Source organism: Elephas maximus, chromosome 2, assembly GCF_024166365.1.
Source record: "Elephas maximus indicus isolate mEleMax1 chromosome 2, mEleMax1 primary haplotype, whole genome shotgun sequence".
Lineage (NCBI taxonomy): Eukaryota > Metazoa > Chordata > Mammalia > Proboscidea > Elephantidae > Elephas > Elephas maximus.
In genome coordinates this window covers 207,935,412-207,956,416 of record NC_064820.1, presented here as the reverse complement: position 1 = coordinate 207,956,416, position 21,005 = coordinate 207,935,412, and the positions used below count along the sequence as shown (strand labels likewise).

At 36.5% G+C, this 21,005-nt stretch overlaps 1 pseudogene; it reads right to left on the bottom strand.

Annotated features, from left to right (window-relative positions):
• Nucleotides 1–7,705: 7,705 nt before the first annotated feature.
• LOC126067957 (olfactory receptor 14C36-like) lies at nt 7,706–8,659 on the bottom strand (annotated as a pseudogene).
• Between the last annotated feature and the right edge of the window lie 12,346 nt (nt 8,660–21,005).

The window sequence follows — 21,005 nt, the reverse complement described above, 5'->3', positions numbered from 1 at the left end:
AATCCTTGGGAATTTCTTTGGGAAAAATAGCCAGGAGTAGAATTGCTGAGTCCTAATTCATATGCAAATATGAATTAAAGCGATACCAGCAGATCAGCCTCTGAGATGTCTAGATCAGACCACATACCCAAATGCTTTTCTGAGAAGTCTTTCTTAGCCCTTGCCACCACTTAATATTACCCAGCCTCTGAAGTTTTACTCTTCTATTTAGTGCAAGATTATATTTTACCGTTGTTTTGTTGTCATTTCATTGATTGATAAAGAAGCTGGGCATCTATTCAAATGATTGTTACCTTGTTTAATTTTACAGACTTTTAATGTGTTCCTTGAATATTTTAGATGTTATTGGTTTGATGGTTTTAGTCATGTAAAATAACCCATTCAACCCATATCCGTGTGTTAACTTTGCCCTTTACTAAATAAATATTCTTAATTTTTTAAACTTCATTATATTTTATTATTACAGAAATGTGTTGTTTCCTCTTTGTAATAGATAATTTTACATAATGTTCAAATAATTCAACGCTATTACATAAGTCCAACTTATATACACATATACAAAGAATCTGTTTTTGTTTTTTCCTATATAAAGGAATAGTTTTTTTTATACCACTTTATAGCATTTTGTATACGTTTGTGTGTTTGACATGTAATTCCTATTTTATTAGATATTAAGTTTCTGTATAGACTAAGCTGAGTTTTTGAGATCACAATACTGTTTCGATGGTCTGTTTGAATTGGAGCAGTGGAGAAAAGTGTTAACCTTGCCCAAAGAGAGGTTTGGCCTATGCTCTTGACTTTTGGGAGGTAACATCTAAGCACTTTAATGTCTTATCTGATAAGAGTGTCTTTGTTTACCTGGGGCCTTAGGCCACACCAGACAGTCTATGCTAAACATGTGATTTAATTTGGGGGGGGGACTTTGTACTATGTGGTATCAGCTTGACCACTGGATTAGCTGGAAAGTAAGGCCAACCACAGAAGTCCCAATGACAACTCTGGACACCATGACTCCAGCAAGCTTCCCTTGTTGGCAGTACTCCATGCATGCTGCCACACACTGTTGCTGGGAGAAGCATGACTCAACTGAGACAAGATAACTAGAAGCTCATGCTGGGAACTCTCCTGGGACCTGCCCGTATGTACCTCTTCCCTTGGGTGATTGTCATCTGTGTCATTTCAGTGTAATAAACAGTGATGATAAATATAATGACTTTTCTGAGTTCTGTGAATTCTCCTAAGAAATTATTGAGTCTGAAGTTGGTCTTGGTGGTCGAAGAACTTGCAGTTGGTGTCAGAGTAAGGGTAGCTTAGTGAACCTCAAGCTATGCAAAAACAGAAGCATTATAAAATTAAAAGAGGCTTTTTATACTCCCCACTTGAAGCATGAAGCAGGCTGAAACAGTCATTTCAGTTGTAAACTCACACTTCTTATTCAGAAGGAAGAAAGGCTGTGAAATTAGACACTAAGAACCAGAAAATAAAGCTTTGAGTCATAGAGAAACATTCTTGGGACACAAGACTAACCCTAATTGAGGAACACGTTGTCACCCGGATGTCAGAACTGCTGTGACCAGTGATGTCTTTGTGCCTTCTCGCTTCACCATTTCTGAGCCGATGTGCCTATAGCCATGATCCTCTGACCAGTCTATCATTGCATAATGGATGGGTAAGAAAGACAAGTAAATTTCTATTCAGCTACTGGGTCTTCAGATAAGAAAGAATGACAGTCAAGGATCTGATCTGTGGAAGTAGATCTGAGATGCCTCAGCTGCCCCTGGATCTGATGTATCTGATGATATCCTAGACCTCTAGCCTGATGAGTCTAGCATTCTAATAGGTTATTTATTTATTTAAGAGTAGAGATCTTGAGTGAGGTATAAGTGTTATTTATCTGTGGGCAGGATGTGTCCAGAAGAGGGACTGTGGTAGATTCTTTTTTTTTTTTTTTTAAGAAATTGCTGAGGCTATATCCCCCAAAGAACTAGATGGTGCCCGGCTACCACCAAAGACTTCCCTGACAGGGAACACAACAGAGAATCCCTGATGGAGCAGGAGAACAGTGGGATGCAGATCTTAAATTCTCATAAAAAGAGCGGGCTTAGTGGTCTTACTGAGACTGGAGGGAACCTGATGGTCATGGTCCCCAGACCCTTTGATAGCCCAAGTTTGGAACTATTCCCCAAACCAACTCTACAGACAGGCATTGGCCTGGACTATAAAATAGACAATGATGCTGGAGAGGAGTGAACTTCATGGCTCAAGTAGACACATGAGACTATGCAGGCAACTCCTGTCTGGTGGCAAGATGAGAAGAAAGAGGGGGACAGGAGCTGGTTGCATGGTTATGGCAAATACAGGGTGGAGAGGAGGAATGTGCTGTCTCATTAAGGAAAGAGCAGCTGGTAGTGCACGGTGTGGTATGTATGGCTTTTTGTATCAGAGACTGACTTTATTTGTAAACTTTCACCTAAAGCACAATAAATAAATTTTTAAAAAATGGCTGCAGTTATATGTCCCGTACACAGCTTTTCTAGAAACTTGCCAATCCCCCACCAAGGGATGTGTTTTATGTACCCTACCCTTGAATCTGGGCAGGTTTTTGTTACTACTTAAACAGAGTGTGGCAGAAATGATACACTCTGATGTTCAAGGCTGGTGTGTAAATATACTGTGATCTTAGTTTCTTTTTTTTTTTTTTAGTTTCTTAGTGCTAAATTACTACTACAAGTGGGTGATTTTAAAGAACAGAAATTTATTTTCTCACTGATCAGGAGGAGGCTAGAAGTCTAAATTCAGGGCACTGGCTTTAGGGAAATGTTCTTTCTCTGTTATCTCTGAAAAAGACCTCTTTGAGTTTGTGTAACCTTAGTATTCCTCGGTTCCTTGACCATGTTCACATGGCATCTATCTTACCCTCATTAGTGCTTCTTATCTCCGTGTCTAATTTGCTTTTTTTATATCTCCAAAGTCCTCAGTTTTAGGACACACTGTATAATGATATGGCCTCCTTAACACAACAAAGAAAACCGTGTTCTCAAATGAGATTACATTTTACGGGTACACGGTTTAGAATTCTAACATATTTTTGGGAGCCACAATTCAATCCTTAACACTGTGCATTCTCAGTTCGTTCTCTTGGGAATACTCTTTCTTCAATATTTCAGTCCTCATATATATGGTTACTGCCCTGAAGTTTCTATGCTGTGAGGAAACACAAATTAGCTACCTGCAGAGATTTCATGGAGAGAGATATATTCCCAGGCTGCCCGCAACTGCTTCAGACCCTTGCTGTTCCAGTGGTAGCTATCATCTGGCCACATGAGAGACTCTGAGCTAGAATATCCCTGCTGATCTTTTCTTGAATTTGTGAATCATAAAGATTATGAGAGATAATAAAATTATTGTATTGTTTAAACTAAATTTGGGGATGATTGTTATGCGGCAATATATAATTTTAAGAAGAATATTTGCTCCTGGACCCCAGCATCCATGGATGACTCCACAATATTTTCTTTTATTTTTTTTTTATTTTGTAATTTCTTGTTATATTTTATTTACAAATATTTGGTTGATTTTTTATTATTTTTGCTCGCAATTGACAGAGGCAAATATCTCCCAAAATGTTATTGTGTAGTTTAGATATGAAAGATTTTCTAGCCTAATAAAATTACTTGAAGACTATTGCCTCTTTAAATATTATTTGAAATATTGACACTTATCTGTAGTGTTGCTGTGACTCAGAATCGATGGTAATGGGGTGCTGGGTGATAGACACATCTTGGCCTGCTTCTCTTTTTTTTTTTTCCAAAGATTTTGGTGACTGAATTAATTTATTTGAAAGTTATGTGTATATCCATTTCATACATTTTCATCCATTTTTTTAGTCAGTTTTAGGAATGAAACCATTTTACCTAAGATTTCAACATGTATTAATTAGACTTTTTTTACAATATTCTTTTATTTAAAAAAATTTTTTTACTCTATCTCTTATTATACCAAACTCATTGCTCTTGAGTCGATTGCAACTCAGTGACCCTGAAGGACAGATGAAGGACAGAGTAGAACTGCCCCATAGTGTTTCCAAGGAGCACTTGATGAATTCTAACTGCCAAACTTTTGGTTAGCAGCTGTAGCTCCTAACCACTACACCATCAGAGTTTTAGTCTCTTATTATAAAAAAAAAAAAAAAAGCCCCTTTTAATCTCAATATACTTTTGGGCTTCCTCAATTTATTTAATGGCATTTGCCATGTGTTTGTATTATCTGTATATCATTTTTTTCTCATTTAGCCAAACCTGTGACATATTTTATTGTTTAGGCTCCATAGCAGTTAATCCCCAACTTAGAAAATAAAGTAGTTTCCATGCATATCACATGAGGAAAAGCAATACTGGCTTTTTTTTTTTTTTTTTTTGAGATGAATAAGGAGGGATTCCATAAAGCAACCTCAAAAAAAAAAAAAAAAAAAAAAAGAATTGTTCTGTTCACAATATTTGGGAGGATAATGATGTTTAGATCTGGAGGATAGATTATAAAAAGTTATGGACACCAATGATATGTTTTTCTGACACTTATCTCACTTCCTGAGAGTTGTGTAGTATCCATTTCCCCATATTAAGAATTCTTGACATAACCACTTCCACAGCCAAAACCAATTTTTTTAAGCAACTCAACTTTTTTAAAAATAAATTTCTGACATTAGTTTCTTTTTTAATTCTGCCAAAATATATATGACACATAGTTTTCCATTTTACCAGTTTTTAAGCGTATAATTCAGTAGCATTAGTTACAGTCACAGTATTGTGCACCTATAAGAACTACTTACTTCCACAGTTTGTTGTTGATTATGTTTATTAAATATAAGTTGTTAATCCAGAAGTGAGAGTCAATCCATTGCAAGTAAGGCCACTTAAATGCTTCCTTGGTTCCCTCATACTTTACTTTAAATGACATGTAGTGAAATGAGGTTTATGGTGGTTTTAAACTTTATCTGACACTGAGGGGCTCATACCAGAATCATTGGCATAATTAAAATATAAAGGCCATTAGGCTCAATGAAATTTTCCACCAAAACCTTTGTGGTGCAATACCGATGCCTAGAATCCAAGATGGGGCTATTCCTTGAGTGTCCTTGACAAACTCATTTGACATTTCAAAACCCAGACACTCATCTATAAAATGAGGGTATATTATTACCGACCATATGCTAGCGTTGAAGTGTTACAGAAGATAAATCATTTTAGCAAACAGATCTTGCCACAATATGTTACGGTTATCAGAGACTGAAATTTTTGCTTATGATATGAGGGTAAAGAATATGTGCATTGTATCATGCTAATAAAGATTACATGGGAAACAAGATACTCAGAGTCTATTTATCCTTTTAATCAAGGAGATGTAGATCATTCCTAGTGCTCTTTGGCTTTGCTGTTCTTCTCTCTTTTGGCATGTGTGGGGAGATTGCCCACCTCCCATCCCTTCACAGGAGGTATGCCCATGGACTTATTCAGCCAATGAAATGGGAGCAGAATGACCGGTAGACATATGAAGAATCATTTTTCAGTCCTTTATACTCTCTTCCTCTAAGAGGCAGGCCCATGACTAGGAAAATTTGCATTTTTATACTCAAAATGATTTTATGTTGTTTTTTTAACAGTTAAAACTGTTATGGCTCCCTTTCTTTTCAAATGAACATCAGAGCTTCTTTTCACATGAATGCTATGTCTTCTTTTATTGTGACTCTCCTTGAAGTTACAATGTTTATTTGAATCTCTTTTCCAGTATATTTTACATTGTTTATTCTTAACCCCTGTTTTCAAAATATATACTTGAACTGCTTTTTAACTATTTACTATAAGTTTGATCATCTGTGAATTCAAGGGTGTCTTTCTTCTGTGGATACCAAAACTCATCTGGAAAGACGACCCGGGAGCTTTGTGGATTATATCCATATTTTTTAAAGAACTCACGATACTGATGTGGTCAAGTCCAAGGTTTATTCATCAACTGGCTTCTGATTTATGAGTCTTCCTACTTGTAATTTTTAAAAAATAAATGCTTAATGTCATTTATATCTCTATGACTAGGTACTTACGTTATAAAGGAAGGACATTCAGTGGGGAGCCCTCTTCCTCACTGACCCACATTTTGTAGATATTGTGAGCTTGAAATATGTTTTTTAAGCCATTAAGATTTTGGGGTTATTATTTACTGTGATATAACCTCCTGCTATTGGTTGATACTATTGAACATTGAAATTATTTTTTTTCAGGTACCTGACACTCTCCAAAAGAAAAATAACATTATTTTAACCCCTCAATTGCCTTAATGGCTCTATGGGTTAAACCAAAATCAAACCCAATTGCTGTTGAGTGTATACCTACTCCAGAGCATCAATATAGGACAGAGTAGAACTGCCCCACAGGGTTTCCAAGGCCGTGCTATATTTTTACAAATAACCTGTGCCTTCTAATTTTGTTTGCCAACTACTATGTTTTTTGCCAACCACTCCCTCACCCCTGTGAGACATTTTTGTAAGCACACTATGGCAATTTTTTACAACAACATGTAAAAAAATATTGGTTTGGCTGTGCTTATGAACAGACCTCATGGTTTGAGGGAGCAGTTCACAAGCAAAAATACAACACTTGGCTTATTTGCTTAAAAATATGGTAATCTTTAGGGAAGCAGAATGCCACATCTTACTCCCGAGGAGTGGCTAGAGGGTTTGAACTGCCAACCTTTCAGTTAGCAGTCGAGGACTTATCTACTATGCCTCTAGGGGTCCTTCAGATCAATGGATAGACATGTGATAATAACTTCTAACACAAAATTGGTGCATTACCTTAATTAACCTAGAAAATAATGTTTAAAGCACGTAAAGAAGTATATGTATCCCCAAACCACTTGACCTTATTTTTTATTGTAGTAAGTATATATATAACAAAATATTTATCATTTCAACACTTTTTGCATGTAAAATTCAGTAAAGCAAATTGAACACATTTTTAAGAAAATTTTGGTCTAATACTAAACATATCTACATATTTTCCTTACCGTATTAGGGAAGCCCTGTAAAGTGTTTCTCACTCCCTCATACACAACCACTCCCCTGCCCAACCCACTCCTTTTTCCAATGAATACCTTTTCATGATATTTCTATGGTTTCAAAACAGCATATATTTTCATAATTATTTCAAGAATGAATAAATGACTGAATATTTTCATTTCTTTTATAATACTAAATGTTGCATATCAAAATAAACAACAGTATTCTTTGTAGATTTATCAATTTTTAAATTGTCGATAAATGCAGAAGATGAAGTTTAACATAAAATATTGTTAAGGGTAACTTTTCAAGCCTGAAATAGTGGGAACTTTTGACTAACCAAACAGGTATGACTAGGGCTTCCTTAATCATAACATTAGATCTCTTACTCAACTGCCAATTCAAATCATTAAAAGCCCTCAGCGTTTGATAAACAATATCTATTAATGATATTATATATTAAATTTATGTAAAGAAAATAAAAGAACATTAGATCTCTTACTCAACTTCCAATTCAAATCATTAAAAACCCTCAGCATTTGATAAACAATATATATTAATGATATTATATATTAAAAAACTACCTCTATATAATTCCAACCAATAATCTCAATTTACTTCTAAAAATATAAATTTCAACTAAAAACGTAGGGTTTACCTAAGCAATTTCCTATAAATTGCCTGATTAAAATAGTTTATCATGATTTTCCTGATGGCACATTTTATTTGTTCATTTCTAAGACTATAGATTATTGGGTTGAAGGGGGGGGGAATTATAGAATAGAACACAGAAAGCATTATATCCCAGATGGTTGCAGAGATTCCAGATGGCCTTAGGTACACACAGAAGCCTGAAGTGAGGAAGACTGACACCATGAGGATATGAGGGATGCAGGTGGAAAAGGCCTTTGCTCTGTTGTTTCCACTTGGGAACTTGAGCACAGTAGAAAATACGTGAATGTAAGACCTGATGATGAAGATGATACAGCTTCCACCACTCCCCAGACCAGAGGCAAAGATTATCATCTCATTACCAAACGTGTCAGAACAGGAGAGCTTCAGCAGAGAGGGGTTGTCACAGAAAAACTGATGAATAACATTGGAATGACAAAAACGGTGCCTGAAAGTGATGCCTGTGTGGAATCCTGAGTAGACCAGACCACCGAGGATGGAAGACAGTGTCATGTGGACACAGACTCGAAGGTTCATGATCACAGGGTAATGGAGAGGCTGGCAGATGGCCACATGGCGGTCATGGGCCATGAAGGTGAGGAACAGCAACTCCACATATACAAAGAAAACCACTAGGAAGACCTGAGCTACACATCCTGCCTTTGAAATGGCACTGCTGTTAAGCAGATTGTTGACTCATGAATTAGGGACTGTTACAGAAATGTAGCATGCATTCAAGATGGACAGATTCCTGAGGAAGAAGTACATGGGGGTGTGAAGGCTCTTGTCCAGGGTGGTGACAATAACAATGAGAAAATTCCCAATGAGAGTCACAAAATACATGAGAGAGAAGGTTACAGCATGCAAAACCCGTAGTTCCCATTCATCAGAAAACCCCATCGGGAGAAATTCAATCATCATGGTGGAATTGGGCATCTCTGGGTGAGGCAGGTACGCATGGGAGGCAACGAGAGAAGCCCTGAAGCCCTGAACACACAAAGAATTAAATTATGAGAAGATAGCTTTCAATTGATTTTTTTTTATTGCCCCCTTCCTAATTCTAATCCCTACTGATGTTCCTAATATTTTGGAATGTCAATTTTGTATTGCTTCGGTAGTCCCCATAATATTCCTATTCCTACTGTAAGAGTGAAGTGAAAGTCACGACCACTTTGTCATAAACAACACACATATGTAGAAATATTTCTGTGTGAGTATGTAATTTTCTCATGATAAAATAGATATAAATATTGATGGAGTTCTTGGGTGACAAATGGTTAACATGCTTGTTGCTAACCAAACGTTTGCATGTTTGTATCAAACCAGAGGTGTCTCAGAAGGTCTGTGATCTTCTTTCAAAAAATCAACCATTGAAAATCCTGTGGAGCACAATTCTACACTAACACACGTGGAATCACCATGATTCAGAGTCGACTCAATGGCAAGGATTTTTGTTTTTAATATACATATAGGTTATATTGATATAGTTGGCTTTTGATAGGAACTATGCAGATAATGGTATTATATTGGATAATTGGAATAAAATATTTTAAAAGCTTTCCCAATTTTGCATTCTTCTTTTGAAGCTACGGGCAATAAAACCTAAAATCAAACCCGTAGGACAAAGTGGAACTGTCCATAGGGTTTCCAAGGAGCAGCTACCGGATTTCAACTGCCAACATTTGGTTAGCAGCTGAGCTCTTAACCACTATGCTACCAGGGCTCCCTATAGACAATACTGGGAAAAATAATGTTGCTAGAAGTAGTTCTGTATGCATAATAATGTCAAAATTATCTTATTTTCTACCACTGTAACATACAATATTAAAGTTATTTCGACCTTTACTTACTCAAGCTGAGTAAGTAAAATAAGTAAGTATTCTCCTTACCTCATGCATTTACCCCACACTGGATCTGCTTCTCATTTTCTGTTAAATTTTTATTCTTCTTCAAATTATCTTTCTAGCCACTTGTCTGTCTTGTAAAGAGAGATATGTTCCTCCCATTGGCAGAGTGTTCCTGCTGCCAGCTGCTCTTAGAACCTCTTGAAACTTCCCCTAATATTGTTTCTTTATCATCTTCAGTTTTCCAACTCTTCCAACTTTCTTTTATTCCATTTTCTGAAAAACCAAAATTTCAACAAAATTGTGCATGATACCTTACAGTACTGCTTTAGGTTTTTCTTTCTTTTACCTTAAATTACTATTTTTGTTTTTCTTCTTTTTTGTCTTTAACCTTTTAAATAATGCAGAAATTTCTATTTCACTAAAATATCATCCTACTTCTTTACCTATATGGCTTTTGGTGCAGAGAAGGAAATTTTTTACCCCCATTAACCTATTGCCGTAAAGTTGATTCCAACTCATAGTGACCCTATAGGACAGAGTAGAAATGCCCCATAGTTTCCAGGGAGTGCCTGGTGGATTCAAACTACCGACCTTTTGGTTAGCAGCTGTAGCACTTGACCACTAAGCCACCAGGGTTCCCACTGCCACAAAAGACTTGTTTAAACAATTGCACTAACAGATCATATATTCTGGATAGTTGTTTGAAGTTGGTTGGTTAGAGGGGATAAAAACAACAATCTGTGGTGATTACGAGCTCTGACTTCCAGTGATCTGGGTTGAAATAATGGTTGAATCACTGTGAAACTGGCATTTGGACTATATGTTAAGTCTTGATATTTTTATTAATCAGGGAAGAATGGTCCCTCTCTCACAGTATGTGGTCAGGATGAAATGTGAAGAAGTGTGTAACAAGTTTAGTAAAATGCTCAGGACAGCATAAATGTCCCTTGTTATCTTTAGAAGCACTGCTATTATTGTTGTTTTGAACCATTACTTTTAGAGCATGTACTCCTGTCAGATGCTTTAGGATACAGGTAACATGGTTGTTAGTTGCAGTTGAGCTGCTCCAACACGTGGAGACTTGTGTATAACAAAACTAAACTTTGCTCAGTCCTGTGTCATATCATTTCTAAATCTCTCAATGAGGCTAAAAGGTAGTTTTGTATTCCTTTTTACAGAGCACAAAAGACCTGCTCAAGTTCAACAGGTGCTGTTTCTCTCACCAAACAGTTCCCCATTTTGTGATCTTCACACCTTTGCTGCATTCAATAGGCAAATGGTTACCCAGGACCTCTGTCCAATTCAATAGCTCTTTTAGTTTTCAAACAATGTCTTCAGATTTTCATGAAGATGAACTAATTGCAGTCTGTTTAAAACATGCCTCATATATTAAGCACATATAGCATATTTCCAAAACATTTTTAAGCAAGACTCATTTTCCTATAGATAAGTTAGCAGAAACTTGGCTGAAGAATAAGGGACAGGACATTAGGGACTGATCACCATTACTTTTCTGTCATGTAAAGTTAACAACAAACTTCACCCAAAACATATTTCCTTCACCTGTAAAAATAAGATAATAATCTTTACTCTTGTTATCAATTTAAACAACATACATTCATTCATTCATTCACCAAATATACACTTAGTGCTGCTACAGGCTAGGAGTATATCTGAAGAATAAACAAAACAGAAAAGTCTCTAAACTCATGAAACAAATATTTTATTAAAAGAGGTGCAGTCTGAACAGTTAACTATTAAGAAAAAATAAACTTTTGCAGATAGTTTTAAGTGCTTTGAAGAAGATTGAAATGGATGCTATGACATAGAGAATGGGATGGATGTGATTGTGCAGGGTGGGTTTTTTCAGGTAACTGCAAGTGATTTTCAACAAACTGCTATGGAAGTAAAGACACATATTTTTACTTTTCCCCACCAAGCTAATGATTCTCTTTTGCCTTGAGTAGAGAAAATCCCAGCATGTATCTTTTGAATTGATTAAATAAGATAGAAAAAAAAGAAATAGAGTGACGCTTTATTTCCCAGGCCAAAAAATACTTTGGAAATTTTTTTCCCTGATTTGCTTTCCCCACAAATGTGTTTGAGTGAGACACAGAACTAATGCTGCTAGAGGCTTAAAAACAGGTGTGACGTAATAATCTAATGGTGAGAGAAAAACTAAGATTCTGCCAACAAACATTTAAATATACATTTTTTATCTTATTTCATGGCTACAATTTTAATATTTTGAAACATTTTTTCATTGTTAGTAAACTTCTGAATTACCTAGTAGGAAGATTTTTGCTCCACAAAAGTAGAAAAATATATTTTGTTAGGTAGGTAGGGTTTTAAATAAAGCCATTTTTATTATACTATATCGTATTTTTTAAATCTCTAGAAAAAGCTCCTGAGATATATTCTTAGTTGTGAAGGAAAGATGGAAAATCATGTGCGTGCTATAACTTTTTTTTTTAAATAAAAGAGGAAAAAATAACTAGAAAGAGATAAATGGAAAAAGAAACAGGTGGAAATAAATCAAAAATGTAAATATAAAACATAGACAATTACCAAGGGATCCTGTACTGCCTGGTAAGGAAGGTAAGGAAGAGACTTTTATTTTCCTTTTTTTTGTCCTACTGAATATTAGCCATTCATAACATATATTTTTAAACTTAACACATGGAAAAATAGTTAACTGGATTATGAGTATTTTGTTATTATACTTGTCTTTATTAAAAATTAAATGTATATAGTCATATTTTTTAGGATATTATCAAGGATAATTTTTTTATCAAGGATATATTTTTATCAAGGTTATCCCTTTACTCATATCAGTTAGGCTACATTACAGAGTTGACATTCTGAGAGCATTTTCTAGGTATTAACTGGAATATTTTCTAATGAAGCCACAATTTGTTTTTTGAAACAACATCACCATTATCCTTGTCTTAGAAATTTAACCTCTGCTCTTTCAGATTAGGGACTAAAAGTTACTAAAAGGGTGCTGTTCTGGTGGTTCAGATTAAAAGACAAGGTTGATGGACTGATGATATCCAGTGCGTGCAACTCATGATTAGTGAGGAAAATCTGCAGTATATAGAACTCAATTCCTATGTTATTAATGAGTTTCAATTTATGAGTTCAAAACACCTGTGTTTCTATTTTGAATCAATTGCATTTTACCCCATGGACATCATTCCTATATACCAGATTTAAATAACCAAAAATTTCTTCTCCTGAAGCAAATAATTTTTTAATAATTAGTCAAAGTCTGAAAATTAAAAGAGGTTGTATTTACACAAACAAGACACATTAAGGTTTTCCATCATTAACTAGTCATTCACCATCAGTAAACAGCATATTTATTGATTTTTTTTACTTAAAAGAAATACATGCCTAATTTTGTGAAAATTGATCAGGCCCTTTATATGTATTAGTGCTGCCTATGTTCCTTTCCTTGTATATTTAGATGTTCGAGGTCTTCTGAAAATGGAGTTACGGTTTCTGCTATAGCATCACCACAAACCTTTATTAGTGTATTAAATTAGGTAAAACATTTCAGGCTGCCTTAGATTGAAAGTATTGTACATTTGAAGCATACATTGATTATTCCAATTTTATATTTATACAGCAAATTGTTTTAAATTTGATTTTGTACCTGGTAAAGTAACGTACTTCCAAGAATGGAAACTTTTGGATTGTAAAATCTTGTCTGTTTCTTGTCTCCAAACTTAATATCCTCAATTATCTGAATCATAAAACACGGTAGTAATGTGTGCCTTAGATGTTTATTGTATGGAAACATTTTCAACACTACCCAGAACTAGCAGACACTTAAAAGTGTAGATATATTAAAGGAAATTCAATTTATTGAAACTTATTTTCTAGATAAGTAAATTTGCTTTTCTTTATAATCATTTTTAGAAATGGAAGTAAAATCTGACCCCTTTTTCTAATTGGAAAGTGTCAAAGAATATTCTCCACAGCATTGTTGATTGGATTACGTTTTCCTAAAGAGAAAACAAATAAATAGTGCATAGCATTTTGTGCAGCAATGTGAAAGATACATTTTTGTACTTTTTAGAACTAAAAGAAGAACACATTGATTAATGATTTAATTGAATTATTCATGCAATCATCCATTTATTTATATATTCATGTGTTGTCATTCAAGAAAGTATGACTGAGAGCCTAACATTCCTCAGCTCTTCATTAGGATTAACCCTTTTCTGTCAGTTCAATCCTGACCCCTAGTGACCACATAGGACAGAGTAGAAGTGCCCGCCAGGGTTTCCAAGGCTGTGATCTTTCTGGAAGCAGAATCCCACACCTTTCTCCACGGAGTGGCTGCTGCTCTGGAACCACTGACCTTGTGGACGTCAGCCAAACGCTTAGCCGCTGCGCCACCTGGGTTCCTTTGATTAGAGATTACAACCTAGTTTTTAACGTGGTATTTAAATTCTGCAGATATGCGTATAATGTAGTCCATTTTAATTTTTCAACTAGTTAAATACTCTATATTATGTTTATGTGCTTTTATCTTCCCGCATTATAATTTTGTTTTTTGTTGTGGTCTTAAGCATACTCTGTCCCCCTTCCCCAAACTTGCTGACAGATGTACATACAGTTGTTAAAGGATTTTGGTGGGTTTTTGAATTTTCAGTTGGCAGTTACTATGAAGAAAACTACTTTTATTTCGGACCCTTTAACTCACCTGAACTCCCACGGTCCTTGTATGACGGGAATGGTGATAGCATATTGCTCATCGGTTCACTGCTTTGTTTTGGCTCATGACTGCCAGCTGACATTTTTGTGTACTTTGAATAAACCACTCAGTGTTATGAAATCTTTGGTTTGACTAACATTTCGCTGGAACGTTATAACAGATTGTTATACTAGTACCTATACACGGTTTTGTTTTTAATTCCAATTCATCATGTCTTCCCAGACAAGAAGTTGATACGAAGTAGTGAGGTGAAACATCAATATGGAAGCAAGAAAAGAGGTCAAAATGATAATAATCATGAAAAAATACTCACATATAGGGTTGCTATAAGTCGGAATGACTTGATGGCAACGGGTTTTGTTCTTTTTTTTTGGTTTTATTTTCTGCCCTGGATAGAGGAAACTTTTTTTAATTTTATTTTATCCCAAACAGACTATCAATTGTAGCTTATCCAAATGTGCAAAGTACTGGCTAAACATCAGTGTTTATTTATTTATAGAGTGAAGTAGGAATACCATAGACTGACAGTGGCCATAGAGCTCCCATTTACATAAATATGTGACAGTTGCCATGTCATCACAATCAAGGCTTCTGGGATCTCCACCCTGAACATCTCGCAGTCACCAGAGTCTTGGGAGGAGCTCAGGAGATCATTGCCTCTTGGCAGTAAATGAATTGGACCCACTTAAAGTTCATGTGTGGACACTAGTGTTGCACATCTGGAAATACTAATAAACACAGATCTCATAAACTGCCTTTCAGAGAAATGGCCTTTCATGACTCTAGTTTTATAGCAGTATGAAAACCACGGAAATCTTGATTACCTCATCATTCAGAAAGTTTATAAGGAGAGAACTTACGCATTATGGAGGCTTTGTGATCTAGAAAGAGCCCTGTGGTAAACCTCAGCAAAATTACCTCAACTACAAATTGGACAAATATTACTCACTTAATCTTTTCTCCTAGAATCCCTGGCTATGCAGAAATGAGACAACAAAATGTGTGCCTACAGGAGTAAACAGGCATTTATATACCTATGTAAAGAATAATTTCAAGTAGATAATAAAAAAGATTCTCCATTGGGAGGGGGGCAGTGGTGGTTCAGTGGCAGAATTCTTACTTTCCATATGGGAAACCTGGGTTCAATTCCCGACCAATGTAACTCATGTGCAGCTACCACCTGCCTGTCAGTTAAGGCTTGTGTGTTGCTGTGATGCTGAACAAGTTTCAGTGATGCTTCCCAGCTAAGATGAGCTAGGAAGAAAGGCCTGGCAATCTACTTCTGAAAACCAAAAACCCCCTGGACCACAACTGTTCCGTCTGCAAATGGTCGTGGGGGTTGCATAGGGCTGGGCAGCATTGCTCTGTTGTGCATGGGTCCCCATTAGTCAGAGGCCGACTTGATGACAGCTAACCACAACAACCATTGGGAAGGGAGTGCATTTAATGCCCAGTGCTCACACTGACCTTGACTGTGACTCTCTAAACATCATTGGCTTTTGCAGGTACAATGTAGAACTCCTGAGGATCAGAGAAATTGTCAGTCTCTTCAGCTTTAATCCATTACCCATTACGTGGTTATCTCACCATTCAGCTAACGACTATTGTGCACCTATCTTTTATGCACAATTTTGGAAATGGTAAATAAATCAGACAACAAAATAATAGCAACAACAACAAATATCTCTGCCATCGTGGAGCTTTAAATTTCCATTGTGTGTGGGGGGATAGACTTTTAATTAAATAAAAACATTAAATGCATTGTTGTGGTGGGTAGCAGAATTAGAAATTGATAAATGTAATAAAAAGAAAATAGAATGGCTTAAGGGAGATGAAATTTTTAAATGGGTGATCAAAGAAAACTTGATAGGTGCTCTTTGAGCAAAGATATGATTATTAAGGAAGCAAACAATGCCGATAAATAAGGGAAGAACATTCCAGGAATAGGAAGAGCAACCTGATATCAGGTCAGAGCTGGTTTTCTTGAAGAACAGGGAGAGATTATTGTGGGGCCGGTAGGTGAAGGGGGTAAGTTAACTAGTGAGATTGCAACATATGTGCTTCTTCAACTGTCACTCAGAAACACCGCCTTTGGTTCTTAGGAATGAATTCCCACTCATACTATGTGTATATATATTTGTTCCTATTTTAAAAGTTGAAGGAGACTTTAAATAAATGAAAAGGAAGGGAAAGAGTGCTGAGGACAGAACCAGAGCCTGACTTACTAAAATATACCTCATTTTGTAGTTTTGACTTTGAGCCATGTAATTTTTTACATGATTAAAAACAGAAATGTTTTAACCCAGAACTTACTAACCAATGTAGAAGTTTCCAAAAAGCTGGCTTCCCATGCACACGTTCTGCAGAATACAGTTATTTTATCAGTTTTATTCATTTCAGGGGGTTATTAAGAGATGCATAAGTAAAGAGCCCTTCGAAAACCCTTAAGCTAAATGAAATATTGAGGGGCTTACCTATCTGCTTACATTCTTATATAATCATTATGGGTTCTACATAATTATATTTCAGAGATGAAGTCTGTGTTGGCCATTTTACCTTTTCCCTCATATACATGAAAATCCTCTCATACAACTATACCTACTCTCAGTTTTTATAAAATAGAGTGTGTTATTCCTCTATCACACTCAGACATCAGCATATTGCTTCATAAATAATTCATGAGAAACTGAGTGGAGAAAGAGGAAAAATGAATAGGACAGCAATTAGTATAGAATAATAATTTTCCATTGATAATATTCCAGGCTGTTTTGATGATGGACTGTTCTGTGGGAATCTTTAAATGCCTGGGTGATTGGACCTCTGACCATGCAGGGGACTTCTTAGCCCCTTATGTTTTGGTCAGCAGTAGCTTCAAATATGGAAACAAATTAGAGAAATGAAATCAATGAATATATCAATTATATTTAAATCACCTCAGTAAGAATATCTCTTCACTCACTGTTAAAATTAAAGTTCTCACAATATTCAATTTATGTATGAACTCATAAGCTTTACTTTCTTGCAATTCATGAATTGTGGGTTGTCCTAGCCATCTCATGCTGCCGTAACAGAAATACAAGTGGAAGGCATTGACAAAGAGAAATTTATTTTCTCACAGTCAGTGTGCTAGAAGTCCAAATTCATGGCATCAGCTCCAGGGGAAGGCTTTTCTCTCTGTGTCAGCTCTGGAGAAAGGTCCTTCTCATCAATCTTGTCCTGGACTAGAAGCTTCACTGTGCAGGGACCTCAGGTCCAAAGGATGAGCTCTGCTCCTGGTTCTTTCTTGGTGGTATGAAGTCCCCCCATTATGCTCACTTCCCTTTGCTTTTATCCCTTGTAAGATAAAAGGTGGTGCAGGGCACACCCCAAGGAAACTCCTTTTACACTGGATCAGAGATGCAACCTTAGTAAGGATGTTACAATCCCACTCTAATCCTCTTTAACTTAAAATTGCAATCACAAAATGGAGGACAACCACACCATACTGGGCATCATGGCCCAGCCAAATTGATACACACATTTTTGGGGGGACATAATTCAATCCATGACACAGGGGATCCAGCCAGAAATTCAGACAAGAGCTCCCAAACAAAGCACCAGAGGAAGGGCCTTTGTAACAATAGACACACAGAAACAATGAAGCCATGCATGGTAAGTATCAGATTGGCTGGTATGCCTTTTCTTTCTTTATTTCGGATTATGGGAAAATTTTGAACTAGGCCTGACAGAGCAAGCAAGTCCCAAATGGCTGGTTTAGGTTTCCATTTCCAAGAATCAATTGATTAACTTGGATTTCGGCTCCTGGGAAGGTTAGGCATTTAGAAGAAATAGAAACTTAAGTTTTGGTTTGCTGGCATGGGGTTCAACACAAGCAACTCCTTTTTGGGCGTAGTATAGTAAGGTTAACATCACGTAAACTTAGATGTCACATTTTAATTTTGGGGAAAACATTGACGTCTTTCCATAAATTAGCAATATACAACATCTTCCTTGTCATTTTTTACTGCATCATTTTCTTTCTACGACTTCATATAGGAAGACTAAAGACAGGTTGGAAACTCTAGAAAAAAATAAAGGTAAAGCAAGTCCTCGACATTGCAGAGATGAGAGATGACTTTAGGCATCTATCTGAACTGAGGAAAATTCACAACCTCATGACAGGAGAAAAGACTATATACTCAGGCTTCTCTGAGTAGGAACTCAAACAGAAAATGCCTTTGATTAGATAGTGTTGTGTGTGTGTGTGTGTTTTACTGCGTTTTACTTCCAGGTTTACAGAGCAAATTAGTTTCTCATTAAACAATTAATACATATATTGTTCTGTGACATTGCATGCCACCCCCACAATATGTTAACACTCTCCCCGTCTTAACCTTAGGTTCCCATAACCACCTTTCCTGTCTCCTCCTTCATTCTTGTCCCTGCCCATGGTCTGGTGTGTCCATGTAGCCTAGTTCTGTTTTATGGGCCTGTCTAATCTTTGGCTGAAGGGTGAACCTCAGGAGCAACTTCAGTACTGAGTTAAAAGAGAGTACGGGGGCCATACATTCAGGGTTTCTCCAGTCTCTGTTACACCAGTAAGTCTGGGTTTTTTCTTTTTTTTTTTTGGTGAGTCAGAATTTTGTTCTACATTTTTCTCCATCCCTGTCTGGGACCCTGAATTGTGAGGGTTGGTAGCAGTTGGTAGTGGTAGCCAGGCACCACCTAGTTGTACTGAACTCATTCTGGTGGAGGCTGTGGTTGTTGTGGTCTATTAGTCCTTTGGACTAATCTTTCCCTTGTGTCTTTGGTTTTCTTCATTCTCTCTTGCTCCAGATGGGGTGAGACCAGTGGAGTATCTTAGGTGGCTGCTCACAACCTTTTAAGACCCCAGGCACTATTCCCAAAGTAAGATGTAGAACATTTTCTTTATAAATTGTTATGCCAATTGATTTGGATGTTCCCTGACACCATGGTCCCCAGCCCTCAGCCCAATAATTCAGTACCTCAGGTATTTCGGATGTGTCTATGAAGCTTTGCACTGGGCAATCGACTGCAAGAGATCTCTTTAAAGTGTCAAAAAGCAAAAACGTCACCCTGGGTCATGCCTGACTCAAGCCACGGTGTTTTCAATTGCCTCATGTGCAAAAGCTGGACAATAAATAAGGAAGGTCAAAGAAGAAATTGACACCTTTGAATTGGGACATTGGCGAAGAATATCGAATATACCATGGACTGCAAAAGAATGAACAAATCTGTCTTGGAAGAAGTACAACCAGAATGCCCCTTGGAAGCAAGAATGGCAAGACTTCATCTCACATACTTTGGACATGTTGCCAGGAGGGATCACCTGGAGAAGGACATCATGCTTGGTAAAGTAGAGGGTAAGCGAAAAAGAGGAAGACCCTTAATGAGATGGATTGACACAGTGGCTGCAACAATGGGCTCAGGCATAGCAACAATTGTGAGGATGGTGCAGGATGAGGCAGCGTTTCGCTCTGTTGTGCATAGGATCCTGCGGGTAGGAACCTACTGGATGGCACCTAACAACAACAACAACATGAATCTTCCATGACCTTGCCTTGGTTGTGTTGTGCTGGCTTCCCCAGTATTGTGTGCTGTGTTACCCTTCACCAAAGTTACCACTTATCTATTGTCTATTCAATGTTTTCTCTCCCCTCTCCTCCCTCATAACCAACAAAGATTGTTTTATCTTGTGTGTAAACATTTTCATGAGCTTTTATAATTTATAAAAAAAATTTTTTTATAATTTATAATTTTTTAATATTTGTCCTTTTGTGATTGATTTATTTCGCGCAGCATAATGCCCTCCAGATTCATTCATGTTGTGAGATGTTTTACAGATACATCATTGTTCTTTATGTACCATAGTTTGTTTATCCATTCATCTGTTGATGGGCACTTAGGATGTTTCCACCTTTTTGCTGCAATGACCATGGGTGTGTATATGTCTATTTGTGTCTCAGGTCTTATTTCTCTAGGATATATTCCTAGGAGTGGCATTGAGGTTTCTCATGGTATTTCTCTTTTCAGCTTTTTAAGGAAGCATGACATCATTTTCCAAAATGGTTGTACAATTTTATATTCCCACCAGCAGTGCATAAAAGTTCCAATCTCCCCATAGTATCTCCAACATTTATTTTCTTTTCTTGATTTGTACCAGTAATGTCAGGGTGAGATGGTATCTCATTGTGGTTTTGATTTGCATTTCTCTAATGGCTAGTGATCGTGAATATTTCCTCATGTGTCTGTTAGCTGCCTGAACATTTTCTTTGGTGAAGTGTCTGTTCGTATCATTTGCCCATTTTTAATCGGATTATTTGTCTTTTTGATGTAAAGGTGTTGAATTTTCCTATAGGTTTTAGAGATTGGTCCTTTGTCGAATTTGTCATAGCCCCCAATTTTTTCCCAGTCTGTAAGTTCTGTATTTACTCTCTTAATAAAGTCTTTTGATGAGCCCAAGTGTTTATTTTTTAAAAGTTTCCATCATCTAGCTTATATTTTGATATTTATGTATTGTTAGTTATGGTTTGTATCCTGTTTATGCTCTGTATTAAGGCCTTTAGCATTGACCATATTTTTTATTCTACATTTTTTACTGTTTTTGGTTTTATATTTAGGTCTTGGATCCATTCTGAATCTGTTTTTTTTGTGTGGTGTGAGGTATGGGTCCTGTTTCATTGTTTTGCAGATGGACATCCAGCTTCAC